Consider the following 23,013-nt stretch of genomic DNA (forward strand, 5'->3'; position numbering starts at 1 on the left):
TGGACTTCCCATTGGGATTATGCCACATTTTTTTTTTAATTGTATTTTTTTTCTCTTTTTAGTACATCAAAGTTCATTGTGAGAAATTCCCTTTGATAACATGTATACAGATAGTGTTAAGCACATCCCAGAAAATGTTTGCTGGGGTGTACCTAAAGGACTGTCTCCCTTTTTGCTCTTGCCTTGCCTTGCCTTGCCTTGCCTTGCCTTGCCTTGCCTTGCCTTGCCTTGCCTTGCCTTGCCTTCCCTTCCCTTCCCTTCCCTTCCCTTCCTTTCCCTTCCCTTCCCATTCGTAAGGGAGTAATGGTAGAAGTCAGCATGGAAAGGGAAGTTTTAAACTAATAGATTTCTTTTTTTTTTTTTTTTTCCCCTGGTTCGTACGGCCATAGTTCTGCAGTTGAAGATCTCAGACTAGGTCTCAGACATGGTATGGGTGGTGAAGAAACCATGAGGAAGATGATGCAGAGTGCATTGGAGAATTAAGAGGTATTTGGTGCACTTAAGGGAAGTTGATAAGTGCTGCAAAGAAGCAAATTATGACAGTCATTGTGCAGATCAACAGACATTACATCACAGGAAAACTAATAAAATCACAGTGTTTCTGAGATCTGTTTGTTTCTATTATACTGGCATTTTTCTTCAATAAGTTTTTTTTTTTATAAAACAAGTGAATGAATGGTATTTTAGACCTAGAAATTTCAGATATAAAGTCTTTTGGATTCTTGCAGCTGTCTCCCTGTATAAACTGACAACACACTAGCACTGTTTACCAAGCAGGAGGAAGCACCAAGGTTGGGTCAGATATAAGGATTTCCACTTCCTTCAGCATTGGTGGACATTGTGCCACCCCTTGCTCTCAGAAATTCTATTTTGGCTGCCTGCCCATTGCAGATCCAGAAGATGCGCATCTGGTGTTGTGACCATATTGAAGATCTGGTTGGTTACACTCTGCCGAAATGCTCCTAGACGTTTACACTACATTCTTTTTCCAGGCTAGCATTCACTCTTGATTTTACTCACTCTTGACATAGCGACTGAAACTAGAAGAGCAATCCCTGTATTTAGTCTGCAGATCCCTTAGTAAAAGCTCTTTGAAAAACTCTGGGATCTTTCCGCTGCACAAATTTCATGTCTTTGTCTGTCACCAATCTGTTCTCATCAGCCAGCCCTTTGAAAGTCTTTATGGCACCTCTCCATCCTGCTGGCTCAGCTGTGGATCAAGATCGCAGAAACTGTCAGAAGTTCCCACCAGCTTGAAGAGCCACAGCAAATCAGAAAGAAAGCAGATGGGAGGAAGGAGTGTAAAATCATTTGGAGATAGATTAGAAAAAGTGTATCTGAGTTTTCTGTTTTCGCACAGATTTCTATGCACGCACATATGTATGTATGCAGAGTCACAAAGGCGTGCCGCTTTTTCGTCGCTGAAACATACTGTGTCTCAGACATTGAAATAATCATCCCTACAGCACACTTGTTCAGAATATGTGCGTGTAGTTTACAGAAAAAAAATCATTTTGGTTATTAGGATGCCAAGCAAGGCTTGAGGGAGCTACATTCAGCTAACATGATAGAACACCTATTTCTTCTTTTAGTTGTGACGATACATTTATTGAGGCACTGAGGTATTCAAATATTGCAGCAACGTTGACCAGGGAAAAGCTATATGAAGCCAACTTCCTTTTCTTATTATATGACACGTATACAGCTGTTTTCAAAGTATTAATTGAAAATCATGACTTTATGTTTGTTAGTGGTGAAAGTCAACACAGCAAAACAAGGCTTACTGAAATAAGTATTATAGAACTCGGCTACTTCTTTTTGTTGTGTCTGAACCATAGGTAATGAGATTTTCTCCAGTTAATTACCCCAGTATTGGGAAGCTCTGTATGAATCATGTGGTAGCCCCTACCTGCACTAGCTTGTAGCATCAAAGTCACACTAGGTAGCTTGCCAGTTACACCTGAAAAATTAAAGAACAGTTCATGAGAATTGTTTTTCTTTCTTCATTGAAGACTGCACATGCTTTTGAACTTCAAAATATCACTGGCTTTTGCACAGTATCTATAAGCTTTGTAGAAGGACTGTGGGAACACCTGGCTGTCTCTGAGGAAGATCCGTGTATTGGCTAGGGACTTTTAGTTTCTGTTGTATGAAGATGAAAGGATGAATGAAAAAGCTGATTTAAAGAGAGTTTCAAGCACCTTCTCCTTGAAAATCAGGCTGCTTTAGTATGTTTTAACACAGACAACAGCAAACCGAGGGACATTTTAAGCCATGCCACCTATGGAATAAATATTCAGGAAGACAGATTTTGGAGGAAAAGGTGAAACTTTGATGTGTGCAGTAGAGTCATGAAGGCAGGAATGCTGGAAGTAAATGATGTGTCATGTAGAAAAGCTGCTGCAGAGCCTATCTGGGCTCCTGTACTGCCCTATTTTACTGCTGCAGCTCTGGCCAGGGCCTCTCTGTTTCTGTGTCAAATGGTCGGAGACGTTCCCACAGCCCCCTTTGCACTGCTGTAACTCAATCCTTGTGTGATAGCCAAGGACAAAGGCAGAGGCAGAGACACCGAATCAGAAAACCTCTTCTTTCAATCGCGGTCTCTCTTTATGCTGCATCTTGCTTGCAGCAAAGCCAAATGAATGCCAAAGAGATGGAGTTAAACACACGCCAGCGTGCCAGCACGGGATGATGCCCCCTATAATTGAGACTGTCCACTCTGAGGGCTAAGGCAAGAACAGAGCTGCCTTATGCAAAGCCTTTACAGTTTAAAGATGAACACGGTTTCCGGCAATTACTCCACATCTCTGGTCCAAGGCCTACTATGGCAAAGGGTGTAACAGAAATAGATGAGCATTGCTTGCTCTCAGAACAGCAGTGAGTTGAGCAGGACCTGCTGCTGTCGGTGCTGTCTCTACTGCTTCCACGTGAGAGGCTGGAGGAGAGCATGGGAGGGACCATGGATGCGGTCCAAGCAGAGCAGTACACCTTGCTATTCAGATACATGTTCAAATGGTACCCCCAAAGTCAGACCAGGAGACTGTGACAGAGCTGAAAATTAAACCCTGATGCCCTCAAGCTCAAGTCTGCTTCCCTCTTATGCCCTTATCCGGAAGAGGGGAGAGGCGGGGTGGGTAGTGCTAGACTTAGTTAAATTATTTCCATGAGCTGAAAAATGGACTTCATAGCCAAGTCCCCAGTTTAGCAATCTGTAACATCTGTGGCAGATTTTTAAAGTGAACATCTCTGCTTCGGTGGCTTCCAAGCAGCAGGAATGTTACACATTTTCCCTTGCCTGATGGATTTGCCAACTTTTGGGACCCACAAAAGCACCTCTGGCTCACACCATGATGACATCTGTAGCTGTTGCCTAGTCAAGAAAGGAAAAAGTGATCAAAACCCCTTGCTTCAAATACGGTTGGGGCTTTTCCACAGGAGCAACTTCATCTCCAGACAAGGTGAGATCTGTGGTTTTGTTAGAGGGACAAGGTGGAAAGTACTCCAGCCGCCTCTTTGTACCTGCTCAGGAGTCTCTTGTTCCCTCAATGACGCCAAGCCAGAGATGTGGTGTTACTCAGCTCACTTCTCAGAACACTGTGGTACATGCCAGCAGTGCCCTGCTTCCAGCTTCAGTAATTCCTCGCTCTAAGTGCTGGTGGAAAAGAGCTTGCCCCGGCCTCTCGCACCACACTTCCATGTCTGTGCTACCCCTCGGGGCAAGAGACGGGGTCACAGCTCTGCTCGCACAGTTCTTATCTAAGTTTTGAACCTGCAGTCCTTTCATGATAGCATCCATGCGGATATGATATTGTTGCCTTCAGATATTTATTCTCTTTATTAGACCTCTTACTTGCTCCAGAGTAACACGGTGATTTTGGTGGGAGCTCCAGATAAAGGAGAGCAGCATGACTGAAAGCACAATAGCTTCATTTAGATAAGCTCTCCAACCAGTGTAGTGGGTCTCACTAACCCACACCAGAAAAACACGAGCTCCTACTCAGAGCAGAAAAGTTTCACTGAGTGAGAGCAGCTGGGCAGGGCTGCAGGGATCTGAGCTCGTGAGCACAGCAGCACCACCACCCTTCTCCCTGCTCCCCATCACTCCCCTGCCACCCTTCCCTCATGCCCTGGCTTCAGAGCTAGGGTCTGCAGCTCCCCCAGCTTCTCTTTGCTCTTGGCAGGGTCAGTGGAGGCAGAGCAGCAGTTAACGTGAATTATGCCTACACATAATTGACTGAGAGTTTCAAATGTCAGTGGCAATTCATGTCCTCCGCTCAGATGTTGTTACACTCATAAAAAAAGGCATGATCTTCTTTATTACACTAGGAATGTAAAAAAACACCAAACTCCCATATTTTTTCAAGACAACATTATTTGTTACAGTCATATATCTCATCTGTCTTTACTCTTAACACAATTATTTTAAGGGATACTTTGTTTATAAGGAACACAAAGGAAAAATTGCATTGTATGACTTAGATTCTTCAAAAGTAGTTGTAAACAACTATACTAATTGTTTTGTTCCCTTAAAAGGCGTGGGTCATGGCAACACAGCTGTTTTTGCTGTGGCTAGTGTGCCTAGCTTTGGACTAGTGTCACGAGGGAAAGTTTTCAAGCCTGTTATGAGCAGCCCATGAGTGGCTGACAGGCAAACATCATATCTGCCTGCTGTGATCTGCTTAGGGACTGCAAAGGGGGGGATTTATTTGTACTTTGAAACACACCTTCCCTCCTTACAAGAAATCCATGACATATCTCCCCTTAATCATAACAGTCACACACAGGAGAGGACAAATTTGGCAATCAATAGTAGGATTCTTCTGTAACCTTTCCAAATAGCCTTCTGCCCTGCATTGCAGGCCATCAGTGACTCATGTGGACAAAACAACTTGCTGCCTGTCAAAGGCATTCAATAAAGCATGAAAAGTCAACTTAGTATTTTAGCATCTCTGTGTTACTTAACAAAGAATTGAAGTATTCAATACAAAAAAAATCTCTGATACTCTCCTGTTAGACACTTGACCATGAATTCGTTAGCAAGACTGATCCTCACAGAGCCAGAAGGGACTGCTGAACATGCTTGCGGGCTGCATCTGGCCCTGTGTAACTCCTCAGACTGCTTGTTATGCTGCAGAGATGAGGGCTGGCTTCCCAAAACCATTTGTTGGGCACCAGATGAAACCCAGCATCCACTTACAGGGCTAACAGGGGAAATCGATGGAATCTGGTTATCTGGTGTATTAAGCCATACCAGCTAGGCAAAGCTCAAGGATTCGTAGAAATTGTGGTTGCAGTATCTGTAGGATAATCAGGGACTTGTGCTGAAGGTGATGCAGGCTTTTCTCTATGGGGTTCTGAGCACAGGAGCTCATGGGGTCAGGCTAAGAGCCAGGAAAAGCCCCCCCACGGCTGGTGTGGCAGTAGGGTGCTGTCACTGAAAGCCTAAAGCCAGGACTAGAGTGCAGCTGACACTGCAAGCTCAGCCTATGGAAAGGATTTGTTAGTGAATGAGGTCAAATCCTGACCAGAGCTCATAAATGTTTCTGAGCCAGGCATGCTGGTGAAAATGGAAAAACCATGAGGTTGATTCCATAACAATTAAAAATACCTTTTTTGTAAGAAATGTGGTAGTTCTCATATTGGACCAGTATGTGGTTCATACAGTTCAATATGTACCTTAAAAACCAGTCAGCTCAAGGCAGTTGGTGAGAAAACCTTGTATTACACAGGCAGGCATATTTCTGTTCCCCCCCAGGACATCTCTTCCTTACCAATAATAAGTAGAGTTATCTAGATCTTGAAACAATGGTTTTAGTGTCTTCTCTCTCTCTCTCTCTCTCTCTCTCTCTTTTTTTTTTCCCAGCATTATCTTTTATACTCCATATCTTTTAACTCCATATATCTTTATTCTTCGTGTAATTGTCCAATTTCTTTTTCGAATGTTAACTCTCTCAGAAGCTCTAATGATTTGCTGAGTTTTCTGCCTTGGAGGTAGTCTGAGCAGATTTTTTGCTTTACTGAGACCTTCCAGAAGGTACCCCAGGCTTCTTTCTGGTGGTTACAAAAAATGGAGCATTTCTTGGATGTTATCTAAAACTTACAGCTTGCAATGCCTTACTGCTGTCACTACTTAACAATTATCCCCAAAAACCCATCAAGCCCACTGATTTAAGAAGAGAGAGTTTTGGAGAACCCTTTGCTAATCTCTCCACATTGAAAAATGACTCTTTATCAATCCTAGCTTTTTCTTACTCTGCTGTTTTTGATTTGTAACAGGATTTTGTGCAGTGCCAGGAGAATAATCTTATGCAGGATTGTTCTGTTTGTTTCTGTCTTTCACTTAAAATTACGTCAGTTCTGGAATAGTATTCACCTGTTGACTTGGAGGGAGATCCATGTGGCCATCTGATATGTAAAGTTCATTGCCCCATGTCTTGGCACCCAGTTACTGCAATTGATTTAAATGTTGGATCTTTCCTCCTCTGATCCCCTCCTACTTGAGCTTCTGGAAGGGCCTGTATTTCTAAAACAACAGCGATAGGATGTGTCATGGTTCTCACAAGAGGGAGACTTACAGTTAGAATTTGGCTAGACAAAACCAAGCAGAGGAACACATGGGAACTGTGTGCTGGAACACACCACAGCCCTCCTTGTGCCATCCCAGAGCCACAAGGAGGGACATCGGGCCTTACCAGCCCTCTGAACAGTATGGACAAAGGCAGCCCAAATGAGAATGCTAACATATAGCATGTTTTGCCCTCCAAAGAATGTGATACATGCAAGCCAAACAGAAATAAAGGAGATTGAGACAGATTTTAGGACAATTATTTTTTAAGGCACAGACAGCTATATGCTTAGCTATGTTACCTGGGGAACTGAGGAATCTCCATTTTTTGGGATCTTAAAGAGGAGATTCCGTAAATGTACTTGGAATAGTTTAGATACTACCATGCCTTCCCTGAGGTCAAGTCAGACCTCTTCAAACCTTGTTATCCTTCCATAATTTAAGGGCCTGCTCATGATCCTCCTGTGATGCCTTAACTGTGTTGGTTCTGTTCCCCTGCCTGTTACTTGCTTGGAAACTGCTTATTTTGAATCAAACACTGTTACTTGTGTGACAAGAAACTCCAACAGTGTCTGTACTGTTTCCTAACATGGACCCTGGGTCATTCCACAGACAAAACATGCTGCTATAAAATTATTCCTTGTGTGACAGGACCCAATAACACCTACTCTGTGATTCTTTTGTTTTTCCACTCATCTCTGATACTGAAGCAGCTCCATCCATTTGAGAGCTGGCTTACTGCATTCTATTCTCCAGAAAACTTGGCTAACTTCATGCACCAGTATACTTGGCCTTTGAAAACTGGCGTGCAGTTAGCAGACAGAAGCAGGGTCAGAATTAGTTCAAAATAAATTAATAGTCAGAAGTTCTAACTTGCTAAGCTGTATGCAATCCACCCTTCAAAGGATGTTCGCCAATTGCTGTAATTGCTCTCTTCAAGGGCTTCCAAAAATCCTTGGACACGCTAATTAATGCTGTTTTAGATATATGTGAAGGTATTTGACCTGAGAGTTTAATTCTACAGTTTAATTCCATAATGGTTGTAAATGGTAGGACTGCTGCATATTTAAAAGAACATTAGTGTGAATTTAGCTAGCTGTTGGCAGTTTAACAGTGACTAACAGATATTAAATAAGCATGAAATTCTAGCGGTGAATGACATTTTTATAGGGGCAAGGGCTGGAAGCTGAAGGCAGGAGAAAGTATTGCAACCATCCATTGCGACCTTCCCTTTTCCCTGGATTTTGCAGCTTGTTTGCACAACTTTTCCAGCACATGGACAAGTCTGGATTAGTGGAAGTGCAAGCATGGATGGCACATAGTGAACTTGGTGGGACAGGAATTCCTTGATTTGGTGAACTCACTGACACACACCTTTCTGATGTCACTGGCACCAGGATTTCCCCAAATATCAGAATTCTTCAGCCACTGAGAGCTAATTGCATCTTCCAGTATTTACAGTGTCAAGGCAAAGGTGTGTGAATTCTACCCTTTCCCTTGCCATATATATATATTTTTAAAAGTAGATGTCAAAAGAAATCAATTGTCTAGAGAAAAGAAAACAAGTTGATCCTTTTATTGTCACTATTCAAAAGCATCTCTTTGTTTTCAGAACAAAAATGGTGGCGAGTGACTTTTTTCCACTCTGCAGTGGCTATATAAATTTCAGCTACTAAGAGACAAACATCATTGATTTGACCGACTTATTCAAAACAGGTCACGAAGCTACAGCTTCTTGTGTCAATTCTCATCATATACTGATGTGACAGGTTTTATGAATAAAATATGGGCAGTTGCCGTCTGGGAGGATGCCACATCTTAGCTACCCCAAACCCCCTGTCCTTGAAGGGGAAAGCTTTGAGAAATTAAGACCATGTTTCAATCCAAGCTGCACAATATGCTTTTCAATGAAGTGTAATATATTGTGTTTAGCTGAATAATTTTCTTCTCCTCTTCTCCTCTCCCACTGTCCCTCCCCTACATAGCAAAAAAAAAAAAAAAAGGGGGAAAAAAAGCAAAAAAAAAAGCTAAAAAAAACCCTACACCATGGCATCTTAAACTAAAGCACACTTCAGTCAGTCTCCCTGTGTGTGCTCTGTGCCAGCAGCCACAGCATTTCTTTCATCTTAGCTTCAAAGTGGTGCTGAGAGGGGGAGGGGGCATCTAATGAAAGAAGGGAAAACAAACAAACAAACAAACAAACAAACACAAAATGGGGGAGGAAATGAAAAATAGCAGTCTACCTTTCAAATCTGAGTGTCGCCTGCAGGCACACTCTGCAGTGGATGTTACACTTGGTTTCAGCCCCTTGTATATTTTTTTTTGTTATTGCCACTTCCCATGCTGGGAAGATTCTTGTCATCCCTCACATATTTTATCCGCAGAAAAGGCTGCCCTGCCCTGTGCTTGGTGATTGAGGCTGTGCCCCTGGTGTGCCACACTATCAGTGGTTCCCAAGGCTGCCTAGCCTGGGAAAAGCTGCATGGAAACGGTCCAAAATCAGCATTACATGCATTATTGTTCTTACTCTCTCTGATTAGAGTGCACACAATGAAAACAACAGCAACAGCCTCGTTTTCTAGCCCTCCTCCCAACACAAGGCTGTTCTTAGACTGTTTTTCTTTCTCAGAGTCTTCATAGAAATTAACTGCTTCTGTGCTGGTAGGTCCCAGGCATCCCAGCTGCTCCTCTTGGGGAAGTCCTCAGGGCTTAGTCTGACGGAGTAACATTTTCAAAAGCAACTAGTTGACCTTGGAACTGAAATTCTTATTTTTAAAAGTAGGTCTAGATGTAGGTTGCTTTGTGCACCACCAGAAATATGCCACTCAGATGCTGCAGAAATATGCAGGGCACTATAATTCCAGTAGAACAAAACAGAATAAAGATATTTCGACAGTTCTCCACTGGATGGTGGATGCCTATGCATGACATTAAATACAGGATAGAGCACACATAATGCCCTAGCAGTGGGTTGCAGTACCTGGGTCTCCACAATCCTAACAACCATAACTTTTTGGCTTAATCCCTGGTCAAAGAGATCTTGGTCTCCTGGCTGAAAAGCATGAGAATGGATGAAGGACACCAACACTCGAACCACCCTCCTGTCCTACGGTCTCCACAGTCATTCGGCAGGTAATAGGCTACATTTCCTGAGGCTGCCAAGTCCAAATGTTTCATGGCCTGGGGTAACCAGTTTGGGGTGGGATAAAACTCAGTGTCCTTGCTCATCCCAAGCACATGGAAATGTGCCTCTGAGTGAGACATCAGATTTCAAATTGACTCCTCTGCTCTGTGTTTCATATGCACCATAAATTAGGTAGCACAGCAGAGAAAGGAGGAAATGCATTTTCTTCCTGCTTAACAGATTGGATCCTGTCCTGAAATGCCAGGTACCTGTACTTTAAATGTGCTTAGGTATTTGCTAGAAGGTAGATTTGTAAGGCTGTTTCCGAAGATAATAGTAGATAGCCCAGGGTGCCAAACAAGGCGAATGAGGGCAAGGACTGAATGTATTTTTGCAGTGCATTTTTTGTTCAGTTACAGTAGATGCTACACTTTCTCTCTCTCTCTCTCTCTCTCTATTTAAACAAATATATATGTCTGTTTTCAGGACACTATTGGGAACACATGTGGAAACAGTCATATGCTGTAGGGGATGTTTTGTTTTAGGACCCACTTCTGCCTTTTTTCCTATCTCACAACTTCACTGCAGAGGGGCAGTCAATGCCTATCACATTCTTCACAGGGAGAGGTAGAGCTGCACTGGATTCCTCCCCACCTTAAGGACCCGAGAGACTTCCAAACATCGCTTGCTCCCAGTGACCCAGAATCTGCAGAGGTACTTGGGGGGTTAATGATAGATTTCCTTTAATTGCCATCCAGCAGATGAAAGACAGATGTTTACTTTTAAACCACTTTCAGACCAGAGTCAAAAGCACTTTGAAATTTGTATTTCTGTGTCTTGAAGCAAAAGAAAAAAAAAAAAAAACAAAAACCTTTAGTCAATGCTAAATCTATTCTGTTTTCGAGAGATTGAACTTAACCACAGAAAACAAAAATTTAAATTTGCATAGCTCTTTTCTGTTGCTTGTTTTAGTGTCATAATGGTTAAATCTGCAAGTTTTCCAAACTTTTGCCAGTTCAGTTTAAATGTCAAAATCTGTTCAGCATTTTTTTTTTCTGCCTTGTACATCAGTTGTGATAAAAATGTGAGAATAATGTCAGTTCTCTGCTTTTCTAAGGCCATGTAGCACAATGCAGGAAAAGATTTCATTTATTGTTCAAGAGCACTACTGACATCTCATCCCTCAGAAAAAATAGGGTTGTCTCTTTTTGTGTTAACAAAGTCCTCGTGATCAAAAAATAAAGCCGGGCAAAATTCTCCTCTTAACTGACTACTATGTCTTTGGGCAGAACTGGCCCTTTGGTTGTCTTTTATGGCATAACTCCTTTAGCTGTTTTGGGCCGCATAAAGAAAAAGGTGAATAGAGAACTATAAAAATAATTTTAATAATCTTTTCTGAACTTCTCCATGTTTCAAAAGCATTTTTTTTTTTTAAATTTAGTATGTGAAGTTAAATCAGCTAGGATGGGACTTGTATATCAAGAACATTTCCTCTTACAAACCCCTGGAAACTGGCTGTCATTACTCTTGCTTCTCTTTTGTCCCTGGTCAAATAATTGTGTCAACTGCTTGTTTTGTTTAGCAATCCCAGTGAGAGAGATATGGCTAATCACAGTATCATTTTCTAATGTTCAGTGGAAGGAAATCTCAAATTGTTCTTGAGAACTTAAATATTAGGCTTATTATAAGTCTGATTAAACAGGGGCACCAGTTCCTGGAGGCAGGATGAATACAGCTCCTATGGAATGAAAAGAAAAACTATCCAAGTATCCACAAAAACACCCACACCTACCCAAATATCATTGATCTACTCTGTTCACAGATTATTGCAGGAGTCTGTGGTCTTCCTGAATGTATGGCTTTTCTCTGCTTTCATTAGTTTATTTTCCTATCAATTTCTTCTTTAGTAGTTTATAAAAGTTCAACATTTAAAGGAAACTGGCAAAACCTGCACTCTTTGCTAATATGCCTAGAATGAACCAAAACTCGTTTTCACTTGTGCACTGGGCAAAGTCATGTTTTGCCCTGCTTGGAGCCCCTGACTGCATGTTTGTGCCTGTGTTGCCACATGCCAGCAAGGAACGCCATTTGGGGGGATGACATCTATGAATCAAGAAGTTTGAAACCCCACCTCACGTGAAATGCTGTAGCCAGCTGAGATATCCCATCAATCTGGCTGAGAGCTGAAGGGAGGTAGGCCCTAAGGTCACTTTGAAGAATGGCATTTAGCTTATAATTCAAGCAAGCGCTTTAAAAGATAGCACCGTAAATCTGCCTAGCCTGGTGGGAGTGCCGACAGTAGCCAGGGAGGCTGAGGGGTGTTGGACCCCTTTTGACACTGGTTCTCACCTCATCGCCAGGGCAGGCAGGGCTGAGCAGCCCCAGCACCCTGTTGCGTGTAAGGCTGTGTTTTTGGGTGACAGCAGATCGATGGCAATGCACTGACGCATGCCTGAGTGTCAGCCAGGGCCTGCCTTTGCCCTTGCTGCAGAGCAATCGCTTTGCATGGGCTCCTTCCCTTGGTCCCGAGTGGAGTGATGTGACCCAACATATTCACAGTAACTTTTCTTTTCCACAGCAGCCGAGGAGTTTCTCATCTCTGCTCTACTCAAGCACAACAACACGGGATGAATTCTGACAGTAAACAGGCTGGAAGGCAGCTTTCTTTCTCTCTTAATATTTTATTTATGGGGAGGAGGCCACACAAATAATTGAAGATGCCTGTTTGCACCCACTGCAATCTGCAAGTGGTTTGAAATGTAAACATGTCAGCTCATGGCTGAAGCTTGAGAAACACATGTGCCGAAGAGCCGCAGGCCGTTTGTCTGTCTGTCACACTTACCTTCCCAGCCATCCCCCTCTTGTCTCACGCACAGACAGCCTAGGAGCAGGGAGGTAACATTGTATACGACACTGGTGTGAGTTTCCATGGAAAATTTGATGCAAAGTATGGAGGCACGCACATGACGTGAGGAGAACTTATGGTGCGTCTTAGACAGTAAAAAAAAACAAATGGTATTTCAGACTTTTTTTTTTTTTTGCTTGTATGACATACAAATTGAGATCAGCTGAGGCTTCAAGAGTGGTACACTCAGCTGTGCAGAAATATATGGCAGAAACAACACACAAAAGGCCATTGGGGAGAAGGAAAGAGATTGAGAGGCTGGGAGTGCTGGAGTGGGATGTTGGACAATTATACTTGCATAGGTGTGGTAAGGGGTAACAGGAGACAGAAATATTGCTTAATAAGATGCCATAAAATTAAAACGGAGAAAGAATGCATAAATCCAAGGTGTTCTAAGAAGTGGCAAGGTCTCCAAAGTCATTTAAATGAAATGTCTAAGCACAAAAATACTCCAAGTGTTGGTATGGCATCTTCGGCCAGCTGAATCTTGCCCTGCTCAAATTCTTCATGGATCCCACAGCAACCTTCTAGGTGACCTGGCTGCGGTGAGCTGTGTGCATAAGAGGTACCACAAAGAGCCAACTGGAACTCATCATTTTCTATAAATATTAAAGAAAGATTAACATTCAAAACCTCTAGAACCCTAGATTGCATGGGAGAGAGCATTTCAACACCTTTAGCTCTAGTATCAGAGGGAGGTAATGAGTTGTCATTTAGATATATTTGATTAAAAGTTAAGAATTTGGGAAAATGTCAGAACAACCATTTTCCATAGTTATGACGCTGAATTAGTATAACAAAGGGGGAACATAAGACCCTAGAAGTGCTATTCTGAATGCACAGAGGAAAGTTTGGAGACGTCTCTGGGACTGAGAGAAATGTTCATAGTTATAATTACTATGTTCTCTTTGTTAAGAAGCAGAATGAATGAATAGGATTTTGTAGAAATTGCTGTTAAAGTCTACTGGGTTGAATAAATCTGAGAAACATATCCTAACAACACTCTCAACAACGTACATTTATTTTAAAAAATGAGGTGGTAAGTGAGCAATAACATCATGTCAAGAATAAAGTTGATGCAGAAAAAGAGGTCTGATGCTGACTTCCCACCAACTTTGTATTGGTGTCACATTGTGGGCTACAGTGGGTGCAGCCCTGATTAATTGTCCTTGTCACTCAGACCCTGGGAACAAGTCTTGAAGGCAAACTGATACTCCAAGGGGATGTTGGGTGTAAGGTTATTTGATTAGGGTCTTAGCTGGGAGCAGATCTATGACATTTTGAGTTGCTGGTGTGTGCAGTAGCAACAAATGTTGAGAATTGCCATGCTTACAGGTTCTGCCCCTTTTCTCTCTTGTGACTAAAGGCCTCCCTCTGAAATGTGTGCATAGCTCCTGTCAAAATCAGTGGGAATTATGTGGAAGTATCTGCAGATGATGAGATCATGGTGCACTTTAGTTTTCATCATTTGTGAGAATTGTCTCACTGCATTGTTCCAGGGTTTCATTTGCTAAGAATTGATTTCTGCAACTCGAAGCTTTTATATTAATGATAATAATATCCAAGATCTTTTTCTTGAGCTTTCCTGAATTAGGTTGTTCCTCACTTGTATCTAAATTTAGTCTGGGCATGACTACTCGAATGTTTTCTCTTATTTCATATTATTCATCTCCTTCAGTCTGCTGGCTTCAATTCAGAAAAAGAAAGTCAATATTTTCTCTGCAAGTTATTTCATTTTGTTGGTCTGTGATATCATAGCAAATGTCAGCTGATCTTATGTAATACAGAGTTGAAGACAGACTGTTATCCTTCCTTTTACAAATAAATAAAACTAAATAACATAGATTTGTGGTCGAATTAAGTATTTTTAGAGCTATTAAAGCAGTTAAAACAGTCCTCTGCTGATGAGAAAGTCTGCCTCTTTTCCCGGTGGTCTCTTGTTTCTCCTCCACTTGCATTTGATCTCCGTAACGCTGGCCATTTTGCTGGTAATAAAGTCATCCTTCACTCATTGTTTAGCAAGTCTGAGCACACTTCACGGCGGATAGCTGGATTGCCAGCATGATCCCAGATTAGCTTCTTTTTGCTTACTCTTGCTTTGCTTGTAGGGCCAAGTCCACACAGGACATAACACGGGGCAGGAAGCAACAGAAGATAGCCTCTGTTCTTCCTTACACCAATGGGACCAGGTCCTCTGCTGTTTTGAGAGCAGATAAGTCAGCTGTCAGCAGGTGAGAATACGGTCCCACAACACCAAGAACCAAACCGTGTCTTCAGTCTGTGGTTTTGTCAGGAGCTGGGTATCTCTGGGTTTACAGCTGCAGAGTGGCTTTACAAGGTTGGTGCTATATGTACATAGCAATGTCATGTCTGTGCAGGTGGTGGGAATTAGGGACTGTCTGGGAGGATGTGCACTTGCATGGGGTGGCTGTTTCCCTCAGTGGGAGCAGCTGAGGAAGCCAAGAGCAAGGCGATCAGCCCGACTGAGAGTGCACTTGGGTTTTCCCTTCCAGCATAATGGATTAACTTCTGCTGCTGGCAAAAGGGCAACAGGAGTGTTTTAAATTCTCTTCCTCTACGTAATCGCAAGAAAAGGAACACGGGGCGATAGCTGCTGAACAAAGGGCAGACAAGTGCTCCCACCCGCTCAGCCTCCCCTTCCATCACTCATGCTGCCACCGGCTTTCAAGGCCCGTCTAGGTCATATTATGACTCCTTTATTAGTGTTTAAGGTCACCGGGAGACATGCGAGTGCATCCTATATCAGGAAGCGCGGCGTGTCTCGAGAGTGAAATATTTGGCTGTTAGTAGGAGCTGTGACTGTGACTCGGAAATCCCGGGGAGCGAGCTCGGGGCAGACGGGCTCCAGAGCGAGTGGCCTGCAATAACAGAGGCCTTCCTGCCATTCTCCGCGCAGCGCTGCGTGGCGACCGGGCGTCCCCGCCAAGCTGCCGCAGGCCGCTCGCCCTCCCGTGAGGCTGGCCGCTGGCCGCGGCTCGGCAGGCGAGGATGGAGGCCTCCCCACAGCCGCCGGGCCTGAAGCCAAGACCACGAGCGCAAAGATGTGGTGGGGAGGTTCACGGCTTTCCGAGCTCCATGCGTTTTTGGTCTTGCTTTAATGCCACTCAGGCATAAACAGTCAGCACGGTAAACACATCTTTTTTTTTTAAGCAGCATGCCCAAAAATAGCTAAATAAAGCAGCTTTTCACAAAATTGGATGTAAAAAATGGGGTGGAAACCAGATCATTAATCTACAAGATAAAGTTCAAAATATTTATTTTGTATCAGTACGTGCGAGGATAATAACCCCTTCTCTTCATTGTCCTCATGCAGAAGAGATAGAGGGAGACAAGGGTGTGTAAACATCAACAAAAATCTTAGCATTGAAAGGCTTGCCAGCTGCTTTAGCTCTGGACTAGTATCAGGACAGAGGATCCTCTCTAAAATCCATCCAACTGCACAGTAAAAAGGCAAATATTTTCCCTTACAGCAGAAATAGGCTGTCAAGGAGTCATCACCTCAATTTAACATTTTATGATTACCACTGCTCTGGACCCTCCAGAACACTAAACACAAATGAATGGAGAGAGGAAAATCAGGTAGCACTGATGCCTACTATAGCTACAGAGTTATTCCCATTAGAGTTGCACATCTCCAGACATTCATAACTTTTTTTTTTTCCCAAAATGGCCACGATCAGACAATGTATGTATGTGTGTGCATTAGTATGTGTTTTTATAGAAGTGTATATGTGTGCATACACACCTAAACCACTTTTTTTTTTTTTTTTTTTAGATTCAATGAAAATACAGAGTCAGCCAAAAATGAGAAAATACAGCCTAGAAAACATTGAGGCTGATTTGAGTTTGTAAGGTCTCTGTTCATAGCCATTTTCTATTTTTCAGAAGACATAGCTGACATTTTAAGGAAGGATTTTTATTGAAATTTCATTAAAAATCACACTTGGAACACAATTTAGAAGGCAGCAAACCCATACTCATCTTAAAAAAGGCTTAGTAAGGAGAAAATTTGGCAAATAATTTAAGTGTTAATAATGCTTGGATTAAATGTTTGGGCTTAAAGGGAAAACACTAATAACATCACCAATGTGTGGCCAATAGTCATCTTCTAAAAATGCCAGGTTTTTGTGAAGCATTTTTGTGTGTTATGGTCAGCTACAGATTATTTCCTTTTTTTTTTTTTTTTTTTCTTTAGCACAATGAAAGGAGGGGAAAAGTCACATTTTATAAATGCTCAGGGCTCTGAGTTAAGGCTGTAGTTTTAACTTCCTGGCTCTGAGTAAATTTTCACACAACTGGAGACATTCTATTAATAAATTTCACATAAGTACAAAGTGGTGTACGTATGTACAAGAAAAAGCTTTTACTGGAGAGCCAGCTTTCCCCAAAGTATTTTATCCTATCTCAAAATAAAAAAAAAAAAAAGTAAAAAACAAAGCGTGCAGTTCAACTACACTTATGGCACATATGCATGTGCGGTAGCAATTAAATACTGATTTTCACATTCCTCTGTCCTCTGGGGGCTTCTGATCAGCATCTTTGTTCTGGTTAGCTGACATGGGCATGCACAACATGCCCCCTGAACACCTTGGGCAGTAAGCTCACAGATGGAGATTTGCCTCTGTGTGCTGACTTCAGCAGTCAGATCAGATTAGTAGGTCTAACTTGATGCCAGGTGTTTTTGACAGACTTATTTATTATGTTGTATTTAAGTATTTATGGATGTACTGTAATAAGGACCATCTATGAATCATGTTGCTGTCTTCAGAAGATCATCTACAACTCACATTGTTGTTAGCACCCAGAGGGTCAGCTGGGGACTTTTGGGAAATGTTAATTTCAACAGATCTCATGTGTGGTTTTGCCTGCTGTTTCCTCCTTCTCCTTGGATGTCCCTCCAAGAGAAGACAGCAAGAACGTATGAAGAGATGGTGGGGATGGGCGGAGAGTTTTCTCCTTTCCCATTTTCAAAGAAAGAATGTCATTCTCCAGCATAGACCACGCAGCCTTCACAGGCCTGGAGAAGCTAAGAAGGGTTGTGTGCAATCTGTTCTTCTCACGCAGATCTGGGATCAACAGCGTGACAAACCTGGCTGTGTCAGACATACATGGCAGGCTCAGAGCATTAATAAGCATTTTTTTAAGCTGTCACTGAAAGACAAATCTCTGCTCTGTGCATCTCTTGGAAGATATTTACTGCTTGGGTAAAAAGAAAAGCAACTGTTGGACAGATGAAATTAATTAAAGGTTTCACTTTGCTAACTAAAATTTCATATTTCCCTCCACATAGGCTGTAATAGGTTGCATGATGACTAACCTAAATATTATCACATGACATGTTGTCATTTTACATAAATAATATAAGGATTGCTGTAATCCTGCATAAACCCAACTTTATGTTGGCTTATGTTGGATGTTGAAAATATTATGCAAGTGTCCAACATGAAAAGAATCATGTTTCTTATTCCACCACCCTGGCCAAATATCATGTTGTCTTTACTGGAAAACTGGTGTTCATCAAACAAGTTTAAAGCTAAGAATGGGAGAGGGTGGGACATTACATTCTTGAGAAATGACATTATAAATAATACGGTAATGCTTTGTCTTTGTGCCGTTAGCAAATCTGGGATATTATAGGATAGGCAGGGAGAACACGCCATACTGTGTTTGCGCTCCAGCTTCTTCGTGGTGGCTTTCTTCTTCAAACACATGGACTAAATAAGGTGATCTCTGCTCACCAGGGCTTATGGATCCTTTCTGCTTCATACTCTTAAGCTTAAATGGCTAGAGCAAGAAATAAAAGGGTGCCGGGCGAAAACAGAATAAATAGTATAGCTTTTCTTTCTACCTACAAAAATTAACGTAATTTAATGTCATAGAGGAAGGACAGAACAAAAGGAGAGGCAAAGAGTTTGATTTTGAGAGACTGTCACAGAATTGTTGAACTATAACCACTTCTTGTGCAAGTATCAGTGTATGCTGTGGCTTTCTGGAGGTTACAGCTCTTCAGATCACAAACACTGGAGAAATATATTTTAAAGCTCTCATTTTTAATCTGGGGAGAGAACGGGTATAGGATCAGGTCTTTTCCGTTAACTGATAAACAGTATTGTAATGCATGCTTACTGTTCAAGATGTGAAAAATAACTTTTACTAAGTAGGTTGGAGGTCTGCCCTATCAGCCCGTGGTGCACTGTGCCTGCCTTGGGGTTTTGGTGAATGCATCAGTCTCGCATGGACATGCTGCTGCTGTGTGCTCTCGTATGCAGGAACTGGGTGGAAGCTGTTTAGCTGAAAGATGCTAATGAGTTCTTTTATCAAAGGAAACAAATGGCATAACAGCAAGTGTTTTATTAATTTCTTATATGTACTTTTGTGGTTCCCTGGAAAGTGGAATGTTGTCAGAAATCTTGGAAATAATCAAGATGTAACAATAAATAGCAATAACAAAAACAGATTATTTTATTTTATTTTATTTTATTTATTTATTTATTTTTAGCAGCTAAAACCACTTGCTTGTGGGAGCATTTTCTGAAGGGCCCTGCAAGACATGTAAGCTTGCAACCATAAAAAAACACGCTTTGGCTGTAACAAGTCTAAAGTTTATGCAAGGCTCTTCTCCTCACCATGTTTTTCCTCTCACTGTTTATTTCTCTTTTTCCTCTTTTCAATTTCACTTCCCTCCCTCTCTCCCTTGTTTCTCCCACCAGAGCACAGCTTCTGGAAAGGAAGGTGGCAGACTGCACAGAGGACAGTAATGAGAAGGAGCTTCCCTCTGCTCAGCAGGAGTCTTTAAAATAACCTTAAAAACACCTCAAAAGCTGTGAAGTTATGGGAACACTCCAACAAATGCAGAGAATTACAGCTGTTAAGCATGCCTTTTAATGAAGAGAGAAAAAGTAGAGAAAACAGTTTTTCTCATTCCACTCTGTTTTGTATTGAGAAGGGGAACTGAGTAGGTTAGCTAGAAATATGGACTCGGTGCTCATAACTCCAGGGCCAGCTGGCAGAGGATGCACTCTGGTCCTGCAGAGGGAGGGACACATGCATAGCACAGAGCCAGTCCCAGATGCATCCTTTTAATTACTTTTTTTTGTTTTTGAAAACTCTGGAATTATTGTTAACATTTTAGGTAGGCTTGGGTAAGTGGGAAGAGCTTTAAGACCAGAGTATAGAGCTTTCATGTTTTTCTATAGGGGAAAGTCCTGTTCTGGTTCTAGCAACGCTGACTGGAAGGGAACAAAGGGACGTGTTTGGGAGAGATCACTGAAAGAACTTGGGAATGGGAATTTGCAAACAAATATTTCCTTATCTTTTTTAACACACTGTAGAGCAATATAAATTAGAAGAGATGGGCTGTGGTTTATATTCCCTGTGAAGCACAAGGTAGACCCCTCATACTCAGAAATCTAAGTACCTGTTATGTTCATGGAAGCCAGTGAAAGCCTTGAATAATACATACCTGATAATGAACGTTACCCAAAAAGATTCTCCTGGTGGATCTCAGATGTTCAAACCAGCTTTCCTACCCTGACTGATCCATCACCTACAGCTCAGAAAACTCTTGGAGTCCTTTGCTGAACATGAGACCTGACATCTAAGCCTTCACTGAGCTGCCTCCCAGTCAGCCCCAAGCCCATACTGGTGTGGGTGGTTATTCCATCCCCCATTCAAGACTCTGCACTTGCTTTGGTTGAACCTCATGAGGTTCCTGTCAGCCCATTTCTCCAGCCTCTTCATGTCACTTCAAATAGCAGCCCTGCCCTCCAGCATGTTGACTCCCTCACCCAACCTTACTGCAAGTGCACGTAGTCCCATCATCCCGATTGTTAATGAAGACATTAAACTGCATTGGTACCAGTACTTATCCCTGATGGATCATTCCCACAGACTCTGCCAGCAGACTCAGAGACCCGTGAGGGCTGGGGGCAAGTGATAACAGGCAAAAAAGGTATAAAGATGGAGGACACCTGTTCTTGCGACTATGTCCCCAACCTCCCTAAGCAATGGCCCCACACTTTAGCTTTTCCCTTGGTGCCAATGTGTCCGTAGAGGAAACCTTCCTTGTTTTCCTCCACCTCCCTTGCTAGGTTCAACTCCAGCTGAGTTTTGGCTTTCCTGACTCCATCCTTACACACACAAGCAATGTCTCTGTATCCTCCCAAGTAGCCTGTTCCTGCTCCCGCCTCTGTGCACATGCTTTTTGTGTCTGAGCTCAGTCAGGATCACCATGCTCATCCATGCTGGCCTTCTGCCACGCTTCTGCTCAGCTCTCCTCACACTGCCTTGGACTATTCTGGTGCTCCGAGGAGCTTGTCCTTGGTGATCTGAATGCAATTTAGCTACGGCCGAAGCCCCAGTGTTATCTTTTAACCAGTGCTGAATGTCCTCAGAAGCCACTGCACCTGTGGGAATCCTCCTCTCTCTGTGCTGGTTTTCTATAGTATTCCAAAAGCAATGGATGTGTTGGAGCTAATTTTTTTTGTGTTTTAAGGTGAGATTGATCTGGGAAAATATTAATGTTGTAAGATAAAGTCTCTGACCCAACAAAACAGTTTGCATAAAGAGAAAAAAATAATGTTTGTGAGACAAAAATAAATTTAATTGGGGTCAGATCAGAGGGCATGTATTAAATTTCCCCCAAATTTATAGGCCATCATATGTGGCACCATTTTTTTTACCTCGTGCATTTCTGTTCTGCCTTCTCTTACACACACCACGGTGTGTATGCTAAGGAAAAAAAGGTTTTTCCCACATTCCCAAAACTAATTGAAAATGACACTTCCTTGTAGATCTTGTTTCTTTGGGCAGAAGATAAGAAAATAAACAATCCAGAATGACTGACATTAAATCCACTGTTCTGAGGTATAAATATGGCAGTAACAAGTAATGAATGTGGCATAAGAACCTATATGCAACAGAATAAAACATCATGCTCCAGCATTATATTTTTCACATTCCCAGTGCACTAGAAAGGATATCCTATTGGTGCCTTCTCAATAGAGCCAGCTTGAGGCACACTGGAGGAGACATGGCTTTCATCTAAAATTCTGAAGTAAGTTCCTATACCTTTTTCTTTTTGAAGAGAGCCTTAGGAAAACATGAAGGTGAAGCATGGAAAGTCTTAAGGGCCTTTATTGGAAGGTGCATTAAATGCATCAGGGAAGAGCCTGAAAGTTAGTAGCAAGACAGCATGTGTGCAAGTGGTTAGATTATCAGTGAAGATTTCCATAAGACGTAGTCTTCAAAGCAATATTGACACTAGAAAACTCAGTATTTGGATTACCAAAAATAGGATGTTTGATGCCAGATCCAGCATTAGGACTGAACAGTCAGGACAAATGTCTGGAGTTTCCAAACATGCCATGGTACTAAGCCAAGTTAGGAAGAACAGCAAGTCATCCAGCATTGGACAGGATGAGAGAAGAATCCACCCCATCCCCATGTCCAGTATTTGATGGTTGCCCTGACTCTGAAGGAACTAAGAGGTCAGTCTAACAAGACCCATAGTAAAAGAGCTTTTGTGACTAAGGGGCCAAAAAATTAGCAAATGTATAAGTTGACAACATGGAGGATTTTGGGTAGTTATAGATGTAGACAATAAAGCCCTTTCCACTGGGGAAATGCAAGGAAGGTCTGACAGTGTTAGAGGACTTGCCATGGAGACAAGGAATAAAAAGTGAAGTTACAGGTAATTTTTTCTTTCTTTTTCTTTTTCTTTTTCTTTTTCTTTTTTTTTCTTTTTCTTTTTCTTTTTCTTTTTCTTTTTCTTTTTCTTTTTCTTTTTCTTTTTCTTTTTCTTTTTCTTTTTCTTTTTCTTTTTCTTTTTCTTTTTCTTTTTCTTTTTCTTTTTTTTTTCTTTTTCTTTTTCTTTTTCTTTTTCTTTTTCTTTTTCTTTTTCTTTTTCTTTTTCTTTTTCTTTTTCTTTTTCTTTTTCTTTTTCTTTTTCTTTTTCTTTTTCTTTTTCTTTTTCTTTTTCTTTTTCTTTTTCTTTTTCTTTTTCTTTTTCCTTTTCCTTTTCCTTTTCCTTTTCCTTTTCCTTTTCCTTTTCCTTTTCCTTTTCCTTTTCCTTTTCCTTTTCCTTTTCCTTTTCCTTTTCCTTTTCCTTTTCCTTTTCCTTTTCCTTTTCCTTTTCCTTTTTTCCTTTCCTTTTTCTTTTCCTTTTTCCTTTTTCCTTTTTCTTTCTTTTTCTTTTTCTTTTTCCTTTTTCTTTTTTCCTTTTCTTTTTCTTTTTCTTTTTCTTTTTCTTTTTCCTTTTTCTTTTTCTTTTTCTTTTTCTTTTTCCTTTTCTTTTTCTTTTTCTTTTTCTTTTTCTTTTTCTTTTTCTTTTTCTTTTTTCTTTTTCTTTTTCTTTTTCTTTTTCTTTTTCTTTTTCTTTTTCTTTTTCTTTTTCTTTTT

This window comes from Anser cygnoides, chromosome 3 (genome assembly GCF_040182565.1).
Source record: "Anser cygnoides isolate HZ-2024a breed goose chromosome 3, Taihu_goose_T2T_genome, whole genome shotgun sequence".
Lineage (NCBI taxonomy): Eukaryota > Metazoa > Chordata > Aves > Anseriformes > Anatidae > Anser > Anser cygnoides.